At 39.3% G+C, this 26,493-nt stretch overlaps 1 protein-coding gene across 2 annotated transcripts in view; it reads right to left on the bottom strand.

Annotated features, from left to right (window-relative positions):
• The window catches only part of LOC118417968 (protein CBFA2T1-like), a 181,432-nt gene that overhangs the window by 136,542 nt on the left and 18,397 nt on the right, over positions 1–26,493 (bottom strand). For both annotated transcript variants that reach the window (XM_035823747.1, XM_035823748.1), the window contains 3 exons: positions 19,676–19,817; positions 9,148–9,219; positions 209–271 (listed from right to left, as the gene is read on the bottom strand). The gene's annotated coding sequence lies outside the window, so the exon portion shown is untranslated. The remainder of the gene's footprint in view (positions 1–208; positions 272–9,147; positions 9,220–19,675; positions 19,818–26,493) is intronic.

The following is a 26,493-nucleotide window of genomic DNA, read 5'->3' as shown; positions in this document are numbered from 1 at the left end:
GATGGGGTTGCAACCGTCTTTTGGAAGAGACTTAAAATGTGGGTGGATGTGCCTTGAGCACACGTAAGGGGAAGTCCTAGCAACCCCTTCCTGCAAAAATATACCATACATACTGCTCTAAGTGCCACTAGGCACTACAAAGGTGAAATATAACATTTGAGTTCAGGGTTTAATCTTAGTCAAAATGAAAAATTGCTGTCACACTCACTTCTGATGCCCTTGCTTCATGTGATGTCCAGAGCTCAAGTGAACTGTAGCAGACGCGCGCACCCTGAAAGGGAGTAACAGTGTTCAGGCACAAATCTATACCACCTTCATGTACCCATGTACATACATCATGTTCTACGTCAAACAATCTCAAAGCTAACATATTCCTTCATCATTCCCTACAATTTTTGCCGTACAATCGAACTTATTTATTTCTTATTTATCTATTTGTTCAGCTGTATACATACAGCCAGGGCTGCCCAACTAGCCGTAGGCTATTGCCAAGGGCCAACCCTGGGAGAGAAGAATACATACATGTTACAAATACTTTCCAATACTTTCCCTAATTTCTATGATTTTTTTCATACCGGCAGATGAATCGTGTGCTCTCACAACAAAAATCAGCACTCTCCCTTGTGACCTGGCTTTAACACACTTTAGATAAAGATCTTGAGGACAAATGTATCACTAGTACAGGGCTCGAAATTTATTTTTGGGATTAGGTGCACTGGTGCACCCAGCTTTAAAAATTTGGTGCACCACTTAAATTTAAGTAATAACGTAATATCAGATTCTTAAACAAGTACCATGACAGACATTTTTTATTATCTTTCTAATGCTTAGATGTCAAGAATATGATTTATACTAGTATACTTTGATATCTTTACATACATAAACCTAAGAAAATATTTGGGTGCACCCTGTGCACCCACAGAAAATAATTGGGTGCACAGCTACAATTTTGGGTGCACCTGGGTGCACATGCACCCAGTATTTTGAGCCCTGCTAGTAAGTCCTTCCACTGTCAGATGCATCTGACTATTCATTCAGCACCAAGGACAGTGGCAATGAAAGTGCTATTGCTGTAATGGATCTGGCCAAGGACGTTAAATAATGTCCTTGATCTGGCTAAATGCTACCATTCCAAACAGAGGATTCCTAGAATTACATTATTACAGAAGTGCTAAAACCTGAAGAAATGTGTATTTATACGTTCTTTTTAAAGTTTAAGGGACTATTTGAAGTCCTGAAACAGTGAGAGAAAACCATGGATAGCAATTTTTCATACCAGCAGATGAATCCTGTGTTCTATGATCTCAAAACAAAAATCATCACTCTCCCCTGTGGCCTGGTTTTAACACAACTTTAGATAAAGATCTTGAAGACAAATGCATCTGTAGTAGGTCCATCCACTATCAGATGCGTGTAACCTTAAGAGAACTTGACAAGCTCCAAAAGTTTAGTGCCTTCAAAAAAATGCCATACATAAACAGAACATACGAACTTATCAATAAAAGCGAACATTTCCTAGGTAATACATTAAGAATATACCATATATTAAGTTGATACAATGGTTGCACTACTTTATTTCTTACTCCACAAATGAGCCTAATACATGTTGAAGATTACAGCTACGTAGGTTTATCCGGTGTATTCTAGGGGAGAAACTTTGTTCACGTGTGGCGAAGTTCAAGGCTAGGGTTACAAAGTCAGGCCTCAATGTTACGATGACAAATACCCCCTCCACTATCAGCACCAGCCCACAGCAGCACTACTGAATACACCATGTCCAAGGCATTAGTTCCAGGGATACTCAGGCTTTTCAGGCGCTCACCCCAGGCACCAAGTGTACAATTTAGATTACATCAGGGGGCGTTCCCACTCCTGTGGCAACAGAGCTGCTCTGTTGTACCAAACAACTTGGGTAAGAACTGTGGGACGGCCAAGGGCAGGTTACAGAGTGTGGAATGAACTTTCCCAATAGCATTTGATACAAAAAAGGCTATTTGTAATACTGTGACAATCTGGGATAGCAGCATCAATATGATAGTTGAGAAACCTTCAAGTTGGTAGCTTAAGAAATATCAATTGCAGAAGACAGAAAAGTGGGAAAAGCAGCCCTAAAGGTGAGCAATTAGCTTTGCTAATCTTGGGCAAAGTAGAAAACAACATAACCTTTCACTTTGAATTTATTTTGGCTGTTAGAGTCTGGTAAGTACTGAATAGTATATCTCTATAAGTACACAATCACATACATGTACTTTAGATAACTAAGAAGACAATATTTTACTTGTTAAACTCCAGACAAAGAAACTATTGATATATATGTGAGATTGGCCACCTAAAGTTACATTTATATGTATGACATGTCATGTTGCTTCAAAAACAAGTTAGATCCCTGCAAGTTGATATTGTTTTCAGTGGATATCTGCTGTGCACAGCATAAAGATTTGGCAGTTATCAAAAGAATATAAGAGGAGAGCCTCTAATAGTAATGCTATACAGTATACAATGCAATCAAAAGCTATTTTTCCCTCTACAGTCGTTATAGACTTTGGCACAGCCTGATGACATGCCATATCCCTGGTATCTTGCCCCCTTGCAGACAACACAGGCTCTGCAGGCAATGAGCTACTACTGCCTCTAAAAGCTTTGGCATCATTATTTTCCCTGAGGAGGAATGCCGGATGACATTTGAAAAATCTGTTATTCTTAAACATTTTTAAGGTGGTTTTAGATTGATCAAAATATTGTGAAATGAGGAGGTTGCTTCAAGCACCAAGAAAGTGTAACAAATACATACAAGTAGATTACTGATATATTTCAAGTATTTTACAGTCTTGCAAGTTAACAATCCAAACCAATCTTTATATTATATCCTTACCAGTACTGACACAAGATCCCTTCAGAGCTGCACTCAGGGCACACCATGGACACTGAGTCATCAATACTTGGAAATTTATGACTTGGCAATTTGGACTATTACCAGGCTATGGTAGAGTCACTGTGGTATTGTTTTCACCCAAATCTATCCAGAAATCCTCTATTGTACCAGAGTATTCAAATAAAATGTTTCAAGAACCACACCCCATCTGCCAAGCCTGTCAATTATTCATTTCTGCCGCATCGGTTTGTTGCAGAGGTACAAAAGGCGAGCACTCCTTCGTTGGCGAGATAAAGACGGGATACGCGGCATGCACCTGTGTGTGGAAGATAACGGACTGATCCCACTGAAGGCTCTTCACACACTTGTCATGATTTATTCATTGTTATGACCCAGATATGACATGAACCCTTACAGAACAAGTTACATCATTGGGTAACAAAAAGGAGCAGTTTGGATGGTATATGATATAGATTGTAAAGAATGTACCAGGGAATCAATCCTAATCCGTACACTCAAAATCAAATGAAATGTAGCTTACCAGCAGCTTTATTTCTATTCTCTACCCCAAAGGAAGGCATATTCCACACATCTACTATCAAAATTCAACAGTGTTGTAAGTCAAAATTAGATTACAATGTATCTTTATCATACATATGCATGTATACATAATATACATACATGCATGCACACACACACACACACACACTCTCTCTCTTTCTCTCTACATAATGTATAATGTATAATGCAATCAAATAAAAAAAACAGGAACAGTTAAGTCACATCACTTCTATATTTTCACAAATCAAATACTGCATGTGTATTATTAATATTTGAGATTATTTGGTGAAAACACTCCAACTTGGAAACCAATATACACAAAACATAATGTATATTGGTCAAGTTCACCTGCACTATAACTCACTATCCATTGAAATGTATGTGCTATGATTTGATTCTCTTCAAGCTGACCAACTGTCCAAAATGACCAATTTTTTACTGCGCCCTGGGTGGTCGTCTTGGGCAGGTTTGACTGGCAGTGATATTTGATGCTTGGTGAGGTCTGTAGATACAGATGTCTTACTCACAAACCATAAAACAAACAATGAATTGTAGTTTGAGGAAGACTGCTAGGTGGAAAAAACTTTCAGTTTTTCTGGAGGCCTAGAACTGCACCTTAACAGACATGGCAATCATAATATCATTTAAGTATAATATCATAATATCCCAAGCCAAAACCTACCCAAAAACCAACAAAAAAACGTAAAATGTACTTGTTACCTTTCACCTATATTCACAAATTATGACAAAATAACATTAGGCTAATCATGATTGTCCTTGCTTCAATATTTGCTAATGAGAAATAACAGTGCATGCTGTCCAACCCTTTTCCAGGGGCTTTCTTATTTTAATACTTCCAAACATTAAACTCTAACTATGCCATTAACAGCTTTGAAGTGTTACGCATAATCCCTTACTTAAACGCCCGACTTCATATAATAAAACAACACTGATTCTTCATTGTCACATTCATATACAAGGGAGGAGGCTTTCATTGTCGTAATTTGATTTATATCTTTGATCAGCCTCATAAAATTCATGCATGTCCTTCCTTAATACCTCCCTGAGACAGTTAGATCAATATGGAATTGGGCTTAGTATGCGACATCATGTCCCATAAATGGCCGCTTTAATTCTCCCGGTGCCGTCCCGATGGCAATCTCATATGAAATCATGTATTCTTAATCTATCATCAACTTTATCAGACAGCCTGGCTACTCCGAGATCTAACTTTGATGACAGCTAATAGACGCAGCAAAATGCATGGCTGGGAAACAAGTCATGGAGTGAATACTGCCCCTACAAGTTGGGACCCTATTAAAGTATTATGTGTAAGTGTACTCTATGCAAACATCTCTATGTTAGACATCATAAATGCTGAAAGAATGGTGACATCATGTAGGCATAATGGTTAGGGTGTTTGGCCTAGAACCCAAAGGTCCCGGGTCTAGAGTCTCCTGACATGCCATAGAAGAACTTCAACACAACTTTTCTCACTCCACCAAGTTGTAAAAATAAACGGGTAGTACCTGGCTTCGGTTGATGTGGTAAAAGGTGGTGGAAGGCAAGGGATGGGCTTTGCCAGGCTCCCAATACATGTTTTTGTGTACCTTGTCCCTAAGGCACAGTGGACAACAACCCATTGCCACTGCAACTACCGCCACAAGAAGACTGTAGGACTACATTTTCTTTTTCTACTTTTAAACGCTGAATATATATGGTGTTCAGATATCATGACACAGTCCTTTCGTACAGTAATTCTTCAAGATAAATGGAATATTTGCATAAAATGTACAAAATCATAATTAAAGGTTATCCTAGCTAAGTCTACCTTAGACCTATGCATGTTGAAGTACCCAAGATACTTATCAATCAAGAAGACTTGGTGGTAGTCCTCATACCTTCTGCCCAATTACATGTACTTGATGACCAATGTCTCCATGCATTTTAACGAAATCTTCATTGAAATTTCCCAGAAAATACCTTGTACCTCCACGAAAAGTTTCATCAGGTTGGTAAGTCACTTCTTTGAACATAACCAAGTTATTTATTCAACTGATGTTTCGATGACCATCCGTTGCCTTCCTCAGGGCAATGATTCTTACCAGTTACAAATTGCACTGCAGACTAGCTGTCCTGCTTACTTATACAGTCCCAAACACAAAGTATTGTACCTGTACATTCGTACTTGTACCTTCTAAATGAACTTTGCCAGCTCGAAACTATTAGAATCTGTCTTTGACCTTGGGGGCAAGATTTATAGCAAAGGACTTCTTTCCATGGCCGCTGGAAGATTGAAAGCGGCAAATGACCTGACTTAACTGATACCGAGAGATACCGCAAGGATCTCACGGAGGAAAATCAGCTGGAATGCCAGAGACACACGTTACGGCCTCACAGGTCAAGGGTGGGGCAGCATCTGATGATTCCTGCACTTTTGCAAGCTTGCTGAAGGGAAGACTGATCGAGAGAGCGCACATCTGGCATGAACACGAGTGGAAAGTCACACACCAAGCTTTAGGAGTACACGTGTCTCACCAGACACTCGACTTGTAGAGTTCAGAATGGGTCATGTGAAACACACTCAACAGAGGTACTTAGTGATGATACCACTTAACAATCCCTATACCATGGGGTAGTTATGGGAGTGTTATGCTATTGAGTACACCTCGTCCAACTCTTCACATACGCGCACGTGACTTTCCTTTACTTGAGCGATGAGTGCCTGGGCTTCAGGAAAGACTTTTTGGTTCCTTTTTGGTGATGGCATCGAAGGTAACACAAGATCTTTCATTTATTGGAGGGATTTCTGAGGAATTCACTCAATTAGTAGAAGTCAAATCCTTAGGTCTTTTTCTAACCAAAGTCATTGTAATAAAAGGAAAAATCATCACTATATACTAAAGGTAGATGCAAAGGTAAAAGGTAGTCCCATAGCCTATCTAAGGTTGTAGGTGCAGTGAACTGTTAAAAACTGTGCATAGGGCACGTTATTGGAAGGCTAAACCTTCTCCTTCCACTGCCTTTCAGTACCCCCACAACTGAAGTCAGGTGCCTGGTGGCCATATTTACACCTGGTGGAGTGAGGAAACAAGTGCCTTTCCCAAGGACACAACATCTAGCCAGCAAGGCCAGGAATCAAACCCGTGAGCTCTCGATCTTATCTGCTCACCTAGCCACTTGGGCATTCAATGCCACATTCAAGCTAGCTCAAATCTCTGTCGAATTTTAAAAATTGAAAACACTAAAATCGTGATGACAGAGCCAGAATGTTGAAAATAGCGTAAAACAGCGCATCCTGTCGTGGTAAGTGCCTTTGTAAAAAAAGTGCCTATTGTTAGTGGACCGTAGATTACCAGCATCTGTTACAGGGACAGGGAGTCCGGCTAATCCATTTAACAACTTAGTACCGAGGAAGAGCGCAGTGAAAGGGGATGGTAAATCCAATGCCAGTTTTGCTCCGCCAACCAAGTGCAGTTTATCTACGACGGGTAAATTGGAAGACTAAGCTCTCCATGTTGGGTCAACAGCTGGTGGTTAGTGTTTTATTGACAGAAGTCCATTCAGCTTTGGAAACTCCATCTGGGCGCCACGCCATGGGAAATGTAGTCTCCGCGTCGCGCTGGCCGTATTTCAGGCTCGGGACAATGTCACAGCGCTCAGAAACAGTTGGCAGGTACAGAATATCAATAACACGGCTGCTTCCTCACCGTTAACATGAGACAGAGGCGCATTAATCAATACTTGCATATTGAAAACATATGAAGACAATGTCATTTTAGACCGCCTGGCTTCCTCAAAGTCACTCGACCAATTTGCTTAGCAAGTGCTTCGTCAAATATGACAAAATCATCCACGACTAAGCAGAATTGGCAGTAATGGCACGTTCGTCTGGTGATGGCATTTTTGCCTCTCGACGAGATCATTATCAGAACAAAGAGTAACAAATGAGCTCGTAAAAATCTAGCCTCTCTCTTTCTGCTTTTTTTCCATTTGAGGGTGAGTTATCGTTGACTGCAATTAAGTACCTAGCAGGTGGCTATAGGCTGTGATAATGGAAAAAGCATTCCACTGCACAAATTCCAGATGGTCATGGCGGAAAACAACGGGAATAAAAGAGGATCAAGTTTGGACCCGGAATGCTCTGCTGGGCATGGGCGCACTTTTACGTAAGACAAAGATTTTATGTTCAACATGAAAGGGTCAAACATCTGTTGGTAATCGGAAACTGCTCAAGTCCATGATGAGATTGTGTCCTGGTATATCATTATGTATGTTCCCGTCCCTGAAAATATGCCATCAACTGAAAATGAAACTTGGGCAATACAAAACCCAACAATACAATATAGAATTGCATGTATATTAACGACATATCAGGAAAGGTCACTTGATACGCACAATACCCTCAAAAACCATGTGGGCCTTTCAAATATTAGGATTTCTCTGTCCAATTGTTGGCATAAATTACACGAGTTTTGAACATGCTCCAGCATGTATCTGTTGTCCTACACAGTATCACAATCTGCATTCTTTTTCAATCCATTGAAAAGGTAATTTGCGAACCTCTTGTCATTAAACTTTTCTTCTAACCTGCAATGTAATATATATTACATAATTCATGCCATAATGCTCTCTTTGGATAAAAATGAAGAACTGCAGATTCTGAGTAAACTTTTCAAAGACTTTTATAAATTAGTGTAGTAATTACAGACACTGCAGGAAGCCGAGATATCAATTAGCCATACACGTACCTTGACTTTTCCTACAAGCACACCATCTGTTCAACACCTCAGGTAGAATTCAATACAGAAAGTTATCTCAAAGTTTCCTATAAGTGTTTTAATCTTAGCATTACTCCTTTCAGCTAAGTGGTACAGTCACATTTTGTTGTACGATTTTGATTGTGTAGAATTTTGAAGCAGGCTATGACAAAACCAACTGTGGACAAGGATATATGAAAGCCTTTTCCATAACAAATGCGCTGAATTCCGCAGTCTGCAGTTCACATGCACAACTATCCAAATATAGCTCCCATTTAGCAATAATATGACAAACGCACAGCACACGGGATCAGGCGTGATCTAGCTTATCACAAAAAAAAGCATAAAAATGATTTTAAAAATCATGAAAATTTATTAAAAATCCATAGCTCCACTATGATATATTGATACATTCTTATGGTAGTATTATGCACTATAAAAGTATAATTGTAGGTTTTTTAACATTGTAAGTTTTTTAAGTTAGTGCCTTCTCGACATGAGGATCATGTGTTATGATGTGCACAACAATGAACAACCTCATGATACCTGCATAAAAATCCTCACATTGTTTTCTCCTTCAGAAAAAATTGCTCTGTTTGAAGTCTCTTTAAAAGCTCCTCGGTATGCTTTTGTCAGTTACAATATAACAAATTGAATATTAATTTTCAGTTTATCCATTGGTTCAGTTAAGTTGATGAGGACAGCAGGTAAAGGTAAAGTTACTAATGACTTATACATCACAAAACATCAAAAGTGTGTTCAACTAATTTCTTTACAAAATGTTTATATTTTGTCAATACTATGAAATTTTTTATCTGCCATTGATTTCCTTAAAGAATAACAATAATGTTACAACAATGCCTAATTGATTTTGTAACATGATACAATAAAAAATGACGATAGACAATTGATTAAAGTTGATTAAAAAAACAGTTGATTAAAAAAACAACTCACCTTGGTCTGCTCACCCTCTTCTGTCCTCTTTAGCAGGGTTTTCCTCACAGGGTCTTCACCTCAAGTCTAGATCTGTAGCAACAACACAAAATTAAGTGGAAAAAAATCACTACATGTCAACATTTAGAAAACGTCTTTAAAACACTCTCAATTGATCTGACAAATCTTAGAAATAGATTGCTAGGGAAATACTTTTTCCTAGGAAGGTATACTAGCTTATCAGTCATTTTCTATTACATAACACACACATCAAACATCACGTCCAAGCTGCTCCATGATTACGGAGAGCTTGGTTTGTCCTCTACTTCTCTGTATTTCCTCTACTTCTCTGAGAGGAACTGATGGAAAGCTTTCATTATTTTTGGAAGGGATACCTTTCACAGGAAGTGACGTTCATAAAAACGTGCCCTCGCGTACAAAACCAGGAGCAGCCCTCGTCTTTACAGTATCACCTTTTCAACAGGCAGTCTCCGCACATCCCCGCAAAGTGCAACATAATCATGTGCGGCACGGTGGGACATGTTTGATATTCTAACCAGCCTAATAATTAACACTGCTCCTTTAAAGGTTGTGTATCGCTTACAAAAGGTTATCTGGGCAAAACTACTTCCTGTGATGTCTGGCCTTTCCCTGGCATTATCAGCGGGTGACGCAGGTGTGGAAATTACCTGTTTGGCATTCTTCACCGCAGGAGTGTGGAAAGGTTACAAAATGCATTTGCTAAAGGCCAAGCTTTGCTCCAGCTCTCCATGTAAATTTGTACCTGTAGACATGGAGCTCGGGCGAGATTACATCGACAGTGGTGTGAACGTACATGTGGTACAAGTAAAGTACCCGCCGTGTTTGACTTGGGCTCCTTGGATGGGAGGAAAGTTTGTGGCACGGGGCATGCAACAAATCTTTACAAATCTGATGGACCTGTTGCTGATACTTCAATCTATCTACATACATCCACATATATATATATACTACATCTTGTATAGTATTGCCAATAAAATATCGTCTTCTGCAGTAAAAAAAACAAAATCTCAGTTCACTCATGATTTTTGCTTCCTTCATAATGTAACTAGTGAATAAAAACTAAGTTAGGACACAAAAGTTTATGGGGCAGGCATGAAACATTTTGCCTAATCTGGCCCAGAAATCCTGGTTTCAACTGAATTTGGGAGTAATACAGCACTGTTGAAAACAATTACTACACTGGTTTTATAAACTTTCCAAAATGGGACCATCCTATTCCAGTATGGCCTTTGTCAACATGGTAATAAGCTCTGTTGAAACATTGGAAATGTCACCTTTAAACAAGTTCTGAAACATACAATCATGTATCACAGCACGGTTCACTGTGGAGGCTTTAAGGAGTTGTCAGAGTAATTCTGGCTAAAGGTCATGTTGATATATAAGATTTATGGGTGAGTAGCCATGGCATAGAATAGAGTTGAAGATGCAATTGGAGCTTTGAGAAAGTCTTCTAGAGCCTGAACAAAACGTGTTGAATTGGATCACTGTAATGCAATGCCCATTGAAAAACTAGGTCTTGATATCATGTGTCGCAGATCTTTTTAATGGACTTATGTAACAAATTCATTTTTTTCCATAGATTAGCATTTTCTACACAGATTTGCAAATTAATATCATCTATACTGGCTTCACATGCTTCAAAATTTCAAACCTGCCTTCACAGTAATATATTTCAAGAATACAAGCAGGCTTTCACAATAATGCCATTGTGATTGTGAACAACTCAGTTGGCAGATATGTGTTAAACCTGAAAGGATATGTTTCTAACATCTGTTTTGATAGTTCATTGTGTTTATAATAGCAAATCATAAATGCACATGAATTGATTTTCAAGTATGTACTTCTTGGCTTGGAACTAGGCAAATGATCAAAATTAATAGACTGATCCCATAGCCCCACCCACCTGTCAAAACAAAACAAAACAAAACATAAAAATACAAACATTTGACAAAAATGCAGCCACTTTTTCATTGGTTGAAACGCTATGATTAGTTGAACTTCTAATTGTGATGGGTGGTCAGGATGGGTCTATTGACAACTAACCTTCACCCAGACCTAGAGGTTTCTTAATGATTCTTGCTCACTGTAAAATTTCCTTTCACATTAAACTGCTGATTACAGCATTGTAAATGTTTCTGCAAAGATGATGGGTGGACTTGTTGATACTAGGGAACAGTGCATCCTTGGAGATGTCTTCAACTGCTATCCAGTGTTGCACTTGATCAAATATTTACCACCATGAGATCACATTTCCACGCTGTTCCCAGTCGTAACCCAACATCCTAGTTACTAAAGGTGAAAAGACCACTTAGAAAGAGCAAACCCAGCGCATGACTTTGAATGTTGATTTTGCCCTTTCAGGAGGGGCATCAAAATTCATGATGTGTGGCTGGGAATTCTGGGCAGGTGCGGCCGGGTGAAAAGGTCTGGTGTGGTAATGAAAAACCGACCATCGCCACAGCGGCGCATACTAATGATGTCATCTGCTGGACTTTGGGTCACTTTCTTCTCGTGTTGACATTTTGCGGACGCCTCGCGTTCCAGCCGGAAACTTTGGGCAAACTTATGACTACAGAGTGAGGAAGCAGGCGTAACACCAAAACTGTCCACTAATAAATACCAACTTTGGCCAACTATTTAGCTTTTCAGGGTTACCTTTCAGGGTATTCTTATGAGGCTCAGGGTTTCCTACATAAAACAACCCATGAGCAGACACCAGTCTGGACAATGTCAAAAAAGAGATTAACACATCAATTTAGAATTGAATCAATTAAGCTTTAAATTTTGGGTCTTAGCATGGGACCAACAAAAGTTTGTGAAGCATTGGAAGAATTGATAAAGATTACTATGCCTTCCATGACCTTAACTACGATAAAGATCCTAGGAGCATATACTATAGCAAGTTTAAAACCTCCCAAAACATGACATTGTGATATGCAGTCAATGAGTCATGACCTTCTTCAATAACTTCCATAAGTTCTCGTAAGTAACAAGCCAGCAGCTCTTATATGTAAGGAGTCGTCTCCTTGATTAAGGAACATGCCAGAGCGTGCCCCTGTGGTTAAGACCAGTTCATGGCATAAGACATAGACAGTGACTAGGAATATCAACTCTTCTTGTGAAAGAAGCTAATTTCGATGAACGTTATCCTCTAAGACTGAGTGAACGAGTGGGTGGAAGGTGAAGAATCAGATTGAGAAGATTTTACAGCCATGTCGTGGATTGAACTAAAACCTCTGTATTGGGGGTGACCTGACAAAGCTACAGGTAAAAGGTAAGTCATATTTTATCTGTTTCTTTATAAGCACAATGCTTGGGCCATGGAATTTAAGAGAGGGTGCTTACTGTAGATGGCATTCTCTGGAGATCCCAAAGCTACTGAAGGTGTGAAAATGGCAGATACCCCTTAAGTGTGCCAAAATCTTAAGAAGTTCAGGAATTTAGATTTGATCTTTCATTCATTCATATTTCCATTATTACTTATTCAGTTGTATAGTTTTACATTACCACATTTGTCATGATTCTACATTTAAAGGTCAAACACCAAAGCTGATTACCTGACTGCATCACGAAACAAAATTGCCATAATTTCTAATAATTAAAGAAATGCTGCATTCCATAGCCTTGTGTCAGAAAATCACTACAACTACCTTTACTTGTGAACAAACTTTTCCAGTCATAACCTACTTGACAAACTCAAAGCAGTGAGAGAGGATTCATTACAAGTCTTAAGGGTCCTCAAAACCGTGGAAAGATAATATGTATATAGCATGCCATATCAGATAATAAATTCTACACAATATCTGTTAATGCTCTGGTCCACTCTCTGAATTTCAAACGCCATAATTCTCCGCCGAGAGGTGGCAATATAAGAGGATACCACTCTCCCTTAAACCCCTAAAATGGCCATCAAGGGTCTCCATACGTGACCATAAACACTGCGTCGAAAATTAGCATGGGAGAAATAATATGCTTGTAAGGTTGCAGAGCTGCATCTGTCTTTTTAGAAATTTTCCCAAGGGAAGATAAGGGACGAAGTGGAGACAGAATTGCTATCGGCTAATGAACAAGAAGTTACGGGAGGGGGGCAGCCATGAGATACGATAGCATGCCTAACGCGCATGATGATGTATATGAAGTTGAGACAACAAATGATGCCTCTAATCCCCTGAGTTATATTCATGTGCCTCATGTCGTCCTCTGCATGAAAAAACTTTATCACAACAGTTTGAATGGCTTGTGAGAGATCGCAATAGTTGTTACACACATCAGTGATTTGATGTTATGACTATGGCTGAACAATATCAAAAAGGTGAGCATTATGTTTCCTACCAATGATAAACTGGCACTAGAATAGTTGAGAGTTGAGTTGAGTTTATTTTGATCCACATTTAGCCTCAGCAGAGGTGAAAATGCTTATGAAAAAGAGTTAGTGTAATAATAATCATGCACATTCATTTTGACACATACTATTTCTAATCAAAGGTTATGATCAAGCTGTTACCAGGAAAACAAACATTACAGTATGGGCAACAGCAATATAATTTTTAGGTTTTGGATTCGGCACTTCTTTCTTTTAGAAGTAACATTATATTATGTAAATATATCAAATGCGTAATTCAGCACTGCCCAGACCCAACTGCCCAGGTACAAGTAATACTTGCAGATCAGACCCAAAACTGTGGATGGACGTCTTGCTTAGAAATGAACCCAAGACTATACGGCAGACTTGACAAAGAGATAAAGGACACAACACATACCAAAAACTTTTAAAAATCATTTGCTTTCTCTGCAAGTACAATGCACTTAACATAAAGAGTAGTAGTAGAGTAGAGTTCAATAAGTACCACTAAAAGTGGACTAGCCCTCTTCTGTAGTGCTTCCAAAAGTGTGTGGCCAAGGGCTATTAAAACAGAGATGGGCATTGCCCAATACACCAAAAGGTGTGGAAAGAATTCTAGCTAAGTAGCTTACATTTCTGTGAGGCAAAGGATTCTCATTATACCCTGAACATTGTAATGTTTTATTAGACTGTCAGTTCAGCAATATGGGACTGTGAGCTAGGCCTGCCTTTAAATGTGGCAGAGTACATCATGAAAAATGTTCCACTACATGATACCTCATTGACCTGCTGAACACTTAAACAGCAAATAACTTCAACTTTGACTGACAGTGTCCCCTGCAAGTTCAGAGCCGTGTGAAATAACCGACTGCCTTGTCGACGAGAACGTGTGCTGCGGAATCTAAACGCAGATAACAAATCAAATAAAAACACAGTTAATGTATCCGACCAGCGCAGTTCCGCAAGCTTCATCATTGCTGTAATGAAAACACGACAATGAAGGACCATCTTTCATGAGGCTCCGTGACTCCTAATCAAAACCGTGCCACAACAGCCATGTAAGTCATTTTCCTGCTCATAGAAAGATATCGTTCCTGTCACCCTTGGATGAATACTGCTATTGGAATCGTCATGCACCATATGCATACCATTATCAGCCCCACTTGAGCATAATATTGTATCTTCAGGGGGTATAGAACACTCCAGTTGGAACATTCTCTGCATAAAATGTTGTTCTGGAGTTCTCTCAACTTTCTATCTAAAACATTTCCTATCACAAGTAATCAACTGCTCCAAAAATCATCTGAAAAATAACTTTCTTCAGGAGTTCATCATAATTCTTCATATCATAAAATATAATTGCAGAGCCAAATAACATTCTGATGCAGAGTTCAAGGATCATGAAATAAAAGAGGATGAGATACAGACACAAGGTAACCTTAATATCTCATATAGAAGTGGAGTAGTACAGACATACGGTTTTATACAGCACAGTAGGGGTTCTACCTCCCCGTATGGGTTGACATACCCTTTCTTTTAGCTGAATAGAAGATGGAGATGTGCCAGGTGTCTAATATATATCTCATAAATTTGAACATAAGTCGTGTTTCTAACAGTTCATTCATCTTTTCAGACTATCCAAAGAAAACACCTACGTGGGAGTTTAATTCATGGAATTACAATTTGGTTTCAACCCTATTTTTGGCTCTCCCTTCCGAAAATAGCTGACAGGAGACACCAGTTTGATCAGGGATGCTGTAACACATCATCATCCTCGCACAGGTGAGGCAATTTGCCATCCTTTGTACCTTCCAGTCTATCATGGCGAAGATAAAACATGTGTGGCAGGTACAAATGGAAAAGAAACTTGCGTGTCACGTACCCATAAATACCCTTCAATTTATTCACAATCTGGGATCATCATGTCACTAACCATCCAAACGTGTCTTCGGGCTGTCAAGTACCAAGTCGTAATGGATGAAATTGCTCTGAATGGGACACACATCAAACCCTCTTACTGAAAACGACGGCGAAGAATCACGCACAGGCTGCGGAGCCGCATCCAATTTGGCACGGACTTTGCCGCGGTATGCATGCAGGGACATGCCGAGAGTGGCGGCTTAGATTGGAAAATGTCACGTCTGTGGAGACTGAAAAATGTTCCTCTAAAAGACAGATGTGCAGGGAAGCAACTTAGTCAGAGAGTTTTATGGATTACAAGAGGCATAATGCATCACAAGCTGAACTTAAAAGTCAAGCAGCATGCTCTAATATGTGCATTCAACTCACAAAAGACTGACAGTCATAACTTGTAAGAGACTGTTAAAGGCCATGGTTGCACTACAAAAGCACCCAATAAACCGACCTAGTGTAAACTATCACCGCTCAGTCTCCAACTGGTGGATAGGCTGTAGGCTTGGCTAAGTAACTATTCTAGCCACTCTTCAAGACATTTTATTGTACAGAGACAGTGCAGAGGCGACTGATAAGCCATTTGGCTGCACTTGAAAAATAAATGTCATCCACAACTTAACAACAAGGATATAGACTGATCCCACAAAGGCCCACCAATCTAAGCTTGGTAAAGTCAGGGTTGGCTGGCCAGTGCTACAGAAATGGTTAAGTCAAGTTCCTGAAATTGCCAACTAGACACCAAAAGTGTTGCCACACTTCTAGACACACAGTTGAAAAATAGTGGAGAAAGAAAAAGAATTTCTCAAAACTTACTGACCTAAACAACATCTTTTACTATTTTTGCATCATTTTGTACTCCTGGTGGTTGTGAATGGTATAAAAACAAGCTGAACAAGGTCTGCAGATGGGTGAGAAACACCATCTCAAACTAGACCTCTCTGTTTATAAACAACAACATGCTGGGCACAGGGAGGTCCCCTAAGGTGGGGTCATCACTCCAGGCTGGCTAATTAAATGCACAATCAAGAACTTCATCTTTGGAAACACATCTTTTCCCTTCAGAAAAGGACACAATTACTCTGTATTGTCTAAATGTCACACAGTGCAACTTTCAAGGCCACAATGATAGTCTTTCATCATAAATTAACAACTGCAAATATTTCAGCACCAATGACCACTGTTAAAACAATCTATGGTCACCAAAGATCAGTGGTCTAACCAGCTCACATTTTTTCGTCAGTCTAATTTCCTTGGATGCGAAAATCCTTCGCAATTTTTTACCCATTCGACCATCCATCTGGAGAGGCCCACACCCAACTTAATCGACGATGTCTACCATGGGGTTGGTCAAATTTGGAGGATAACAACAATATTGCAGACCTTGTTATAGCAAACATTGTGATAACTGATAAAGAAAATGGCATAATGTTCAAAATGATAACATTAGAGGATTTCATTAGAAGATTTCTTTCCATGACATTTTGGTATTCAAATTCTGTGTTTTTATCTTTAGCCACAATTTTGTCTGTCAGGGTTAACCGTCGAGTTTTAAAATTTTTCCATCACACGAAGCAAAGTTCAGCTTTCGACGAAAGCCCTGCAGCTATCCGTTGAAAAAGTTCTTTACTTTTGTTTTATGTTTCATGTATCCAAAACCAGTTCAGGAACATTTCAAAGTTCTAAACAAATGTATTTTTCATGCCCTGGTGTGAAAATGATACTGAAAAATAAGAAGCTGAAAAAAAGAAGCTGTCTTGAGTGTATGTGTGTGTGTGTGGGGTGGGGGGTGGGGGTGGGGGGCTTGTAATCAAAGACTTTTGGTACAATATAGATACAATGTATATATAGTCGGTGACTAAGTCAACAAGCCTCAGTGAAAAATGTGCTGAAACCTAATCGATGGAAACTCAAAACTTTAGCAAATATTTAATGGCAGCACTGACACATACTGACCAATTAAACTATACAGGAGGCATAGATCCTGCTTTTTTCACAGCTGTATCTATTTTGCATATTGGTATTCTTACTAGACTACTGATGTTTTTTTTAAATTCACCTTTGCATGTTGCAGGAACCCACACTGGACAAAGTTCTACATTATGCAGTCACGTTAATTCAAAGATATCCAATCTTCTACATCTGCAAACACCTTTTCGGCGAAGGCTTTCAAGAAACATCAAAGTAACCCTGTAAGGCTTTCATCCCGGCTTGTCTGATCTTGATAAGGAAAGTCCTTTCCTTCCTTCCATGCATACTGCCTCTCAGGCACTTCTATCCTTTGTAACCTCCCCATTAGTTTTGCTTCAGTGTTGCTCGCAGGTACATGTATAAGTGCACCGTTGAAAGGTTGTTACTATTTGGGTGCTCCAGACGGAGATGAAGGAATAGCTACAGGTGACCTCATTGTCAAGTCCATGCCACCAAGGGATTACAAGTTTGGGTTTCATTCCAGCCTGTGGCTGGCTGACTTGGCTGCAATTGCAATCATTTCCCAGAAGAACTTGTTCCTGTCTGCTATTTTTCCTACAGCTATTGCAACAACAGACAAGATGCCGATGCCCCCTCCCACCCTTCTGCCCCTGGCATCAAAATGTCATTATTCTGTCAGCATTAGATTATCCTTCCATGACTACTTGGTAACATTACCATAAGCCCCTCAGCCACATTCTTGTCATTAAAGCCCCTGAGAAAGTGGAAACACACCGTTATTTGACAGAAACCTACCCTAGGCCTTAATCCTTGCCCCATTACACTTCCATTAGAGGTACTTCTTCACAGATTCTGCTAATCTGTGACACGTCCCCCCTTTGGTTTCTCCCTCATACTGGTCTCATCCATCTCCCCATTCTGGCACACACATATCCACATGTCAGACAATATCAATAGCTGCATGTGCCCCGGGTTAACTTCCCCATGCTTCTACTTGTCAGCCGGTTCCTTTTAACATCACAGTTCCTTTTAACATCGCAGTTCCTGTTGACGTTGAGTGATATCAAACTTTCTCTGCCACTTCTTTTCTGTGTCAGGTAACGTGAACTAATTTAATACGTCTAAAACTATCTATTTCCCTTTACGACAGTTAAGGAGAATGCAACATCTGTCCCATTCACTGTAATCTTCAGCATATTTGGTAGCCATTATAGTGACACAAAGGACTTATCTCCAACTGTGTACATTAGTCAGCAACCATTCATCTTTTGTCTGTTTGGCACATTTTTGACACAGTGTTTTACTGTGTTCACGTTAAGTCCAACCCTTGCAAGACAGAGAAAAAAAGTTGGATAGTGAATGAGTGACTTTGTTTCAGGGTGGCACTTCCTGTAATTCTTCTTCTTCTAATGAGAACCAATCCACAGAAACATTATAGATGGAATGGGCTAATTCTTCAAACCAATCAACAACTTTTGCACTGTAATCACCAATCAATAGTAGTATAGTACTGTCAGTCACATGGTTCCCATTTAAAACCTTTAAACAGCCTGTCACACCAGACCAGGAAATGCCAAAGAGGGCGATCTTGAAGGGAAATATAGTGTCACAATGTCAGTCATATTGACAAAGAAACCAGTCACTCATATCAACAAAGAAATCAATAAAGAAATAATAGATATATTGTGTACTAATACTGAGACCCTATCTGTGACACACACTGGGGTCAACTTACAACAGAGAGGGTTTAGATAGAGATGAGAGGTTTGAGTAAGTGCAAGATGCTAGCTTCACTATCATCAGTAGATATGTACAGATGGAAAAAAATACTACACAGTACTACATAACATATATGTGTGAACAGATGTTGTTTGTGCACTGGATTTACATTGTACATTATTTCAATAAGTGCTATTCTATTTCATTATTACATACCTTCATGTCATCAATTTTCTATTCACAATACATCAACTAAACATTGATGACAAACACATGGATATTATAAAAATCATAGTATAAATGTAACTGTCAGATATAGGAAAACAATATGCAAATTCCTTGAAAGGATATTATTACAAAATAAAATTCATACTGTAATTTCTGCATCTCTCTAGTATAAGGATAAGAGAGAAATCATCACATCATCCTCCTGTTTACTAGAATCATGTCCCTTCCACTTTGGTCTACAAACTGATTGCTCAACACTTAATCTATATCCCAAATATGTAAAATGTAGTATAGAGAAATCATTAGGGATAGCCCACCCCATTTTCTGAAACAACACAAGTCCGATGACCTAACATAACCCACCCTCCCACCTACCTGCAGTGAGACTGTGTGTGGGAGAAGCCCCCTCAGACAGTGTTTGTTCCCTTCCTCTGACGCGATGCCTGCTGCCCACGTGAGTCGGCCGGCTGAATCCTCCGGAGTCTCGTCTTGTCTCCGTCTCGCTACCAGCCTTGACCTGTATGAATAGATGGATGTGAGGAGAAACAGATTACAGTCGGGCGGACGGGCCTCCGCAGCTGGCGGGGAGGTAATTCTGATGGAGCACCCTCCCGCAGTGAGGCAAGCCAGCCGAGTTATTGCATTCCAATTTCGCTGCACCTGCCCACTCTCATTCCTACATACATGTGGCTCAGTGGGGCAGCAGGCCTTGTCACAAATAAATAGTTCACAACAAACAATATTCTTACATCAGATAGAGGGGCAGCAGGCCTTGTCATAAAAATATGTTAACAACAAACAATATTCTAACATCAGTGATTCTTGCTGTTTCCACTCCCAGTCCTACATACATGTGGCTCAGTGGGGCAGCGGGCCTTGTCACAAATAACAAGTTCACAACAAACAATATTCTTACATCAGTGGGGCAGCAGGCCTTGTCACAAATAACAAGTTCACAACAAACAATATTCTAAGTAAATCTAACATCAATGATTCTTGCTGATTACCAGCAGCAAAATCTGAACCTGTCAAAGTAACAAAATTTGTTTGCAAGGGTGCTTTTGTAATGGTTGTTTTAGGTGCACATGTGCAAGTACATTTGCATAATTGATATCTCTTTGGACTCTTGTCTTTCTATCATAGAATGCAGTGGTTTGCAATAGAAATTCCTCATTAACTATGCAAATTAGATCCTGATTTGCATATAAATAAGCATATTATAATGTCAATCACCACTTAAGCTATTTCGATAATAAGAATTATGATGATTTGTCAACCCTACCATGACTGAAACTCTCCAAAGTCTGAACTATGTTGGCCCCTTCAGTTATGAAAAAACATCAGTTACTGTTTCTTAGAAACAAAACCTATTTGCCATGTGCTCTTCTACAAGTACAAGCTACTTGTTTAAGCACCATTTAAAGCACCATCTCCAAACCAAAGGTTCTCTGTAAATGAAATTCATTTGTCAAGTACTACAATTACAAACTTCCTCAATTTTTCCTGGGCAAACATCTACATCTATCATCATCCACCACTAATAGACAGGAGATATCAAAACACAGCCACCATAAAACAAAACAAGCTACAATGATATCTAATGGCATTAACATTGCAGATGTAAGGAAAGAAGAAGGTACTCTGATTTGAACGTAGTCCATCATTCTTACATCAATGGAGTGAGAGAGGCACTGGTGTTCTCAGGACTTGGAACAGACCATCTAACTAATTAATGACAACCTTCTGCAGTGTCAGGGCTCAAAATCCTTTTTTCTGCATACCTGCACTGGTTCAGGTAAAATTGAAAATTACCTGCACCAGACAAATCTTACCAGCACCACTATGAATGTACGTAGCATGGATCATACTAAAATTGTTCAGAAACCATTGCTATTTTTTCTTTTATACTTAATAGGTGGTATCAGTTAATGTAGCTAATAACAATCCATATACAGCTTCATTATAGGACATTTATGTATAAAACCCAGTACATGGACCAGTGCAGGTTAGGTGCTGGTAGACACCAGAAATACCTGCAAAGCTCCAATTTTACCTTCACTAACCTGCATATGCACATGGTATTTTGAGCCCTGATCTAACTAATGACAACCTTCTGCAGTGTGCAGTAAAGATAGATGTGTGGGAGGTGGGGAAGCGGTGAAGCTGGGACGACCACAGCTGGGGACTCCGCTAATTTGAGTGGGAGGCCGGGCCGGCATGTTGGGAACCACCTGAGATAGCACCAGAAGCTGGCTAATTTATGTCGCTCAGTCCCAGCAATGTTGTACCTAACACTGTGTCCTTTGGGTTAACGAGGCTTCAGCTTATCAATAAGTTCCCCTGAAGAAAAACGTAAGGATGACTTCCAGCATAATACAGAATTTTCAGGGTTTTTTTCAGTAAACATTTTTGAGTGGGAGGCCGGGCTGGCATGTTGGGAGCCACTTGAGATAACACCAGAAGCTGGCTAATTTATGTCGCTCAGTCCCAGCAATGTTGTACCTAACACTGTGTCCTTTGGGTTAACGAGGCTTCAGCTTATCAATAAGTTCCCCTGAAGAAAAACGTAAGGATGACTTCCAGCATATTGCAGAATTTATTGCTACCTTCTCTTCTATATCTACCAATATATCTCCTTCTACAAGCAGAAGTACCACAGATGTGTTTCAAATCTAATTATCAGGTATCTCAGAATTCTTAAGTATGTATGCAATCCTCAGTATCATATTCACTATTGTTAAAGTATGGACCTATAAGTAATACACAGTATGCACGCACAAAATTAGGTCTTGACATGAAGCCGGAATCTCTCTTCCTTTCCTTCTATACACACACACACACAAACGTTACTGAAAATATAACCTCGACGAACATTTCATGGAGGTAACAATACAATGAATTCTTTAAGTATTATTGTACAACAGCACGCCTGACACGATGTATGTTTAGAATCAAGCACTTGCCGTACACAGTGAGCCTTTGGAGTGGATGCCAAAGCAGAAGTGACATTTCTAACCTTGAAATCAAGCCGGTACTACTCCGCCTGTGATCGTGTATTCAGGAAGTGCAGCGCTGTGATCGTAACAGATAAGAGGGCTTGGTGAGCAGCCAAGTAGAAAAGCCTCCATATGGCTACTGGAGAAATCTGTGCTCGTCCGAGGGGAAGGTACGCTCTTATGACTCACTCGTCACTCCAACTATCTATTAACAGCCACCTGTCACTCTGTTTATGACAACCCATAAAACTGCAACATTAACAATGGATCCAAAGATTGAATCAACTTCTTCACATCAAAACACACTAAATCTCTTATGGATGAAGAACAGGACTAGTTTTGTGAATCTGCTAAAATCTTGAAGGATTGAAATAAAGGGCATTCATAAAATCTGCTGCAACTGAAGGTTGTAAGATATCCTACATGCTTTCATTTTATCTAGACACATTCATGTAAAATCATGGTAAAGCCAAGCATCAGTACACTGATGTTTGTTTTATCAATAAAGAAACAATAAAATTAGACAGCAAAACATTGTGCATGTTGGATACCCAAAGTTTCAAAATTGTACTGCTCAAACTATTTAAATAATTAATCCATTTCAATGGTTGATTAGTAATGTTGACTTCTTTCGTTAACTGATTTTTAAAAATGCATCTCTACTGATTTCTTGGCCAGGAATGTTGGATAGTAAGAACTTGTGGCTTTTGGAAGAAAGCAGCTTTGCAAGTCTTGAAATACTGTTTACTCAGGTCCACAATAGTAGCCATTGGTCAACAAAGGCATGGATCTTTTCAGAAACATGTCAGCCATATTGTGTATCTCTTGACATAAATACAACACTGTACACGGAAGTCATTCCTTCTGGAAACAGATAAAGTTCTGACAAGACTGACCCTGACAGGGTTGGCACGCATCAATCTAGGCCACGTAGCAATCACTTGGGCTGCTCCGTGCCTGTGGCGCCATGTTGGGGGCCGTGAGTGAGCGGCAGTCCTGAGCTGAATGTATAATGTAGTCCTGTCAGAACATGTGCGCTCCCAGCCCGTCACATGGTGCCAGCAGGTCTGTACATGTGATTTAGAGCGTGGCGGCACGGTTTTTTACTGCGTCGTAAGGAAAGTCAGGTGCTCGCACATGGACAGGCCAGACCAATGCAGTTGGTAAGGGATGGAAAGAAAAAAAAACGAGAGAGCTAACGGAAAAGACAAAGAAATATATATCAACCAGAGTTATAAATTGATAAAGTAAGGAAAGTCAGGTACTCGTGAGGGATGGAAAGAAAAACAACAAGAGAGCTAACACGAAAAACAAAGAAATATTCATTAACAATATGAATGTTTGTCAATCTTTCTAACTTTCTGCAACAGACTCCGCGTTGTTTACTTGCTTGCACATGGACAGGGCCAGACCAATGCAGTTGGTAAGGGATGGAAAGAAAAACAAAGTAGAGCTATCGAGAAAGACAAGGAAACATGTATCAGAAAGTTTTATGAATTCTCATAAATCTGTCTAAATGCAATAGACTTTGTCACAAAGTTTGTGCATGCAATAACTTAACTGTAAGACTGCAACAATTTGACAAAGTGAGAAGTTGCAGCAAAAAGGGCAAACATAAAACTCACCTCAAATATTCCATGATTAGAAACTATTTGGTGCATCTATCTACCTTAAACTCATCCCACCACAGATAATGGTTGCACAGATCTTAATGTAGGCATCTTCTACAGCCATATCAAGCAAAGGTCATAAATACATACTGCTCAAGATTCAATAACAGATTTCGTTAGAAAATAGCTGGGGAGTAAGTATTCATAAATTGATCATCTATTCTCATTACTCTTTTCCCAAAAACAAATTAGAAGCATTGGTACAGAAAACGATGGAACATTTTGATACAAAATTGTATCATAAATTACAGTATAAATAATGAATAATGATAATAATTTGGATAGATTCAGATCTGTTTGGGATGCATTCACAAGTTTCTACCAGTGACTTGATGGCAAAATACAATAACTACTATTTCAGCACTAGGGACAGACATTGTCAACTAGACTCAATGTCTAGAGTCGATGCTTATGATAACTCAGAATTCTTTACAGAAATACATGAGACCAAAAGGGCAAAAACAATGGCAGATTTGATACAAATCAAGCACATATTGATATGACAATTATTTTTCTTAAAGTTTAACTAAATGATGATAAAGCTTGAAATCCCACGTGTCCTGTTTTACTCAAAATACATCTGTCTTGGACACCTTTGACAGATCAGTACAACTGCTTCATTTTCTCTATATCTGCAACCAATCTCTATCATTGGACCTTAAATACTACTATATGGTCAAACAATCCATTAAGATTAAATGAAAGCTTTGAAGTGACTTGACATACAACTTGCAATAAAACCCTAGAAGCGTTTCAAAACAAATGCTAAATTTGTCAAAGATGTCTGGTTCCTGTGTTTGATTTTTATAAAAATTTACTCAAAACTGTTGGTGTAAATTTTATCAACATTTTGATCAGACTTGTGTTGTAAATGCACAACTTCACAAAACTGCTACAAAAAGGTATATAGGAGGCCTCCAATAAAAAAAAAGGCAGCAGTCACTCCCTAGAAGGGACTCCTTTCCAAGCATGCAACTGATGTGAGCATTTAGTTGCTACTATTATTGGCCGACTACGTTCATTTTGGTGATAGCACCTGCTGTCAGTAATACAATCTCCATTATCAGGTGTCACACAGCAAACTTCTGATAACATGGAAATATTCTCTGCCATCTTTCTTGTCAATGATGCGTCACATTGCACTGTTTTCTTATCTGTTTATAGAAACGGCATCTGGTAGTTTTCATGTTTATAAGCAGCCAAATTGGTCAACTCCTCCAGACCTGACAAAGCAATTTGGTGGGACAATTAAAAAGTCGTCTGACAGAGATTGCAGCAGGCGTGCAATTAAAGTGTGCAGAAGGAGGACAGAGAAAACCATTCATCATTTTCACATGTGTGTTGCCTGGTTGGTCAGAGATGGCGCTACGTCTGGTGTACATGTCAGCAACGCGAGTCAAAGAGACAAATCATCCGGGTCTTGGCGGAGTGGAGAAATTTATAGAACTGACTACGGAAGTTTCTTTCCAACACAAATCAAGCTTTCATAAGTCCTCGAAGGCACTGTGCGGCCACTAAATCTACCTTTGGCCATCAGAAAATAGCCATTGGGTGAATCGATTGCAGACGAATGTCAAATAGCAATTTGTATCATACAGCTGCGTCAGGGTTCGCTCCACTGGCCCCATTAGCCGCTGAAACCTGTTGGTACGCGGGAAAACGAATTACAAGTGCCTCCACAAATATCAAGCCACCTTGCGTCCTCTCTGGGCCGCGACCTTACGACCCGCAGCCAGATTGACTTTTTATGACATGGTGGCATTTCTGTTTTGGCCATTGAACTATCAATATCAATTCGGCAGCCATTGCTTCATGACGAAATCTGGGCAAAACTTTGTCCTCAATTACACTATTGTAGTTGTGGATCTTATCTTATAGCATTTTTTTATCCAAGGAACAGAAATGTTTTAAAAAATCAAGCATTTTTCCTAATCGTCACTTTATGTCAACAATAAATATAAACTCTAAAATAACTTGTCAAAGGATCTACATTCAATATGATACCATGAAATTTCTTAACATTGAAATCTTGATGGTCTTGACTTACTACTACTTGACCTATGTCAGGTGCCACTACTCATCCACTATCCAAACCAACTTATTCCAGACTTTATAATTGATATCATATGCATATAAAATCAAGCATTTGAAGAAGAACATCCAATATTTCATATTATATCCAATAATTTCTTATAGCAACAAGCTTATCTTTGTGTACAAAGTGGTCAAAATAAAAGTAAAAAAAATATCCCAATCATTTCTGTTTCACTAATTTCTGCTGATTAATACAAACAGATGGTCAGAAATTAGACGCCAGCATATTCCATTCAAAGGTCATCATGAACAAGGCAAAGTAGCCAATATCTATGCACATAGCAGCTTCCCTGGGACCTGGCCTCCTGACCCAATGGAAGAATTACTTTCTCATTTTCCCTGACGTTTGCTTACAGATCTGGCTGGCATCTCATGGGCACCATGTCCCCTCTATGATACACACACCTACTGCTGAAAATTTACATACTATAAA

Source organism: Branchiostoma floridae, chromosome 6, assembly GCF_000003815.2.
Source record: "Branchiostoma floridae strain S238N-H82 chromosome 6, Bfl_VNyyK, whole genome shotgun sequence".
In the NCBI taxonomy this organism is placed as follows: Eukaryota; Metazoa; Chordata; class Leptocardii; order Amphioxiformes; family Branchiostomatidae; genus Branchiostoma; species Branchiostoma floridae.
This window is presented reverse-complemented; position numbering and strand designations above follow the sequence as displayed.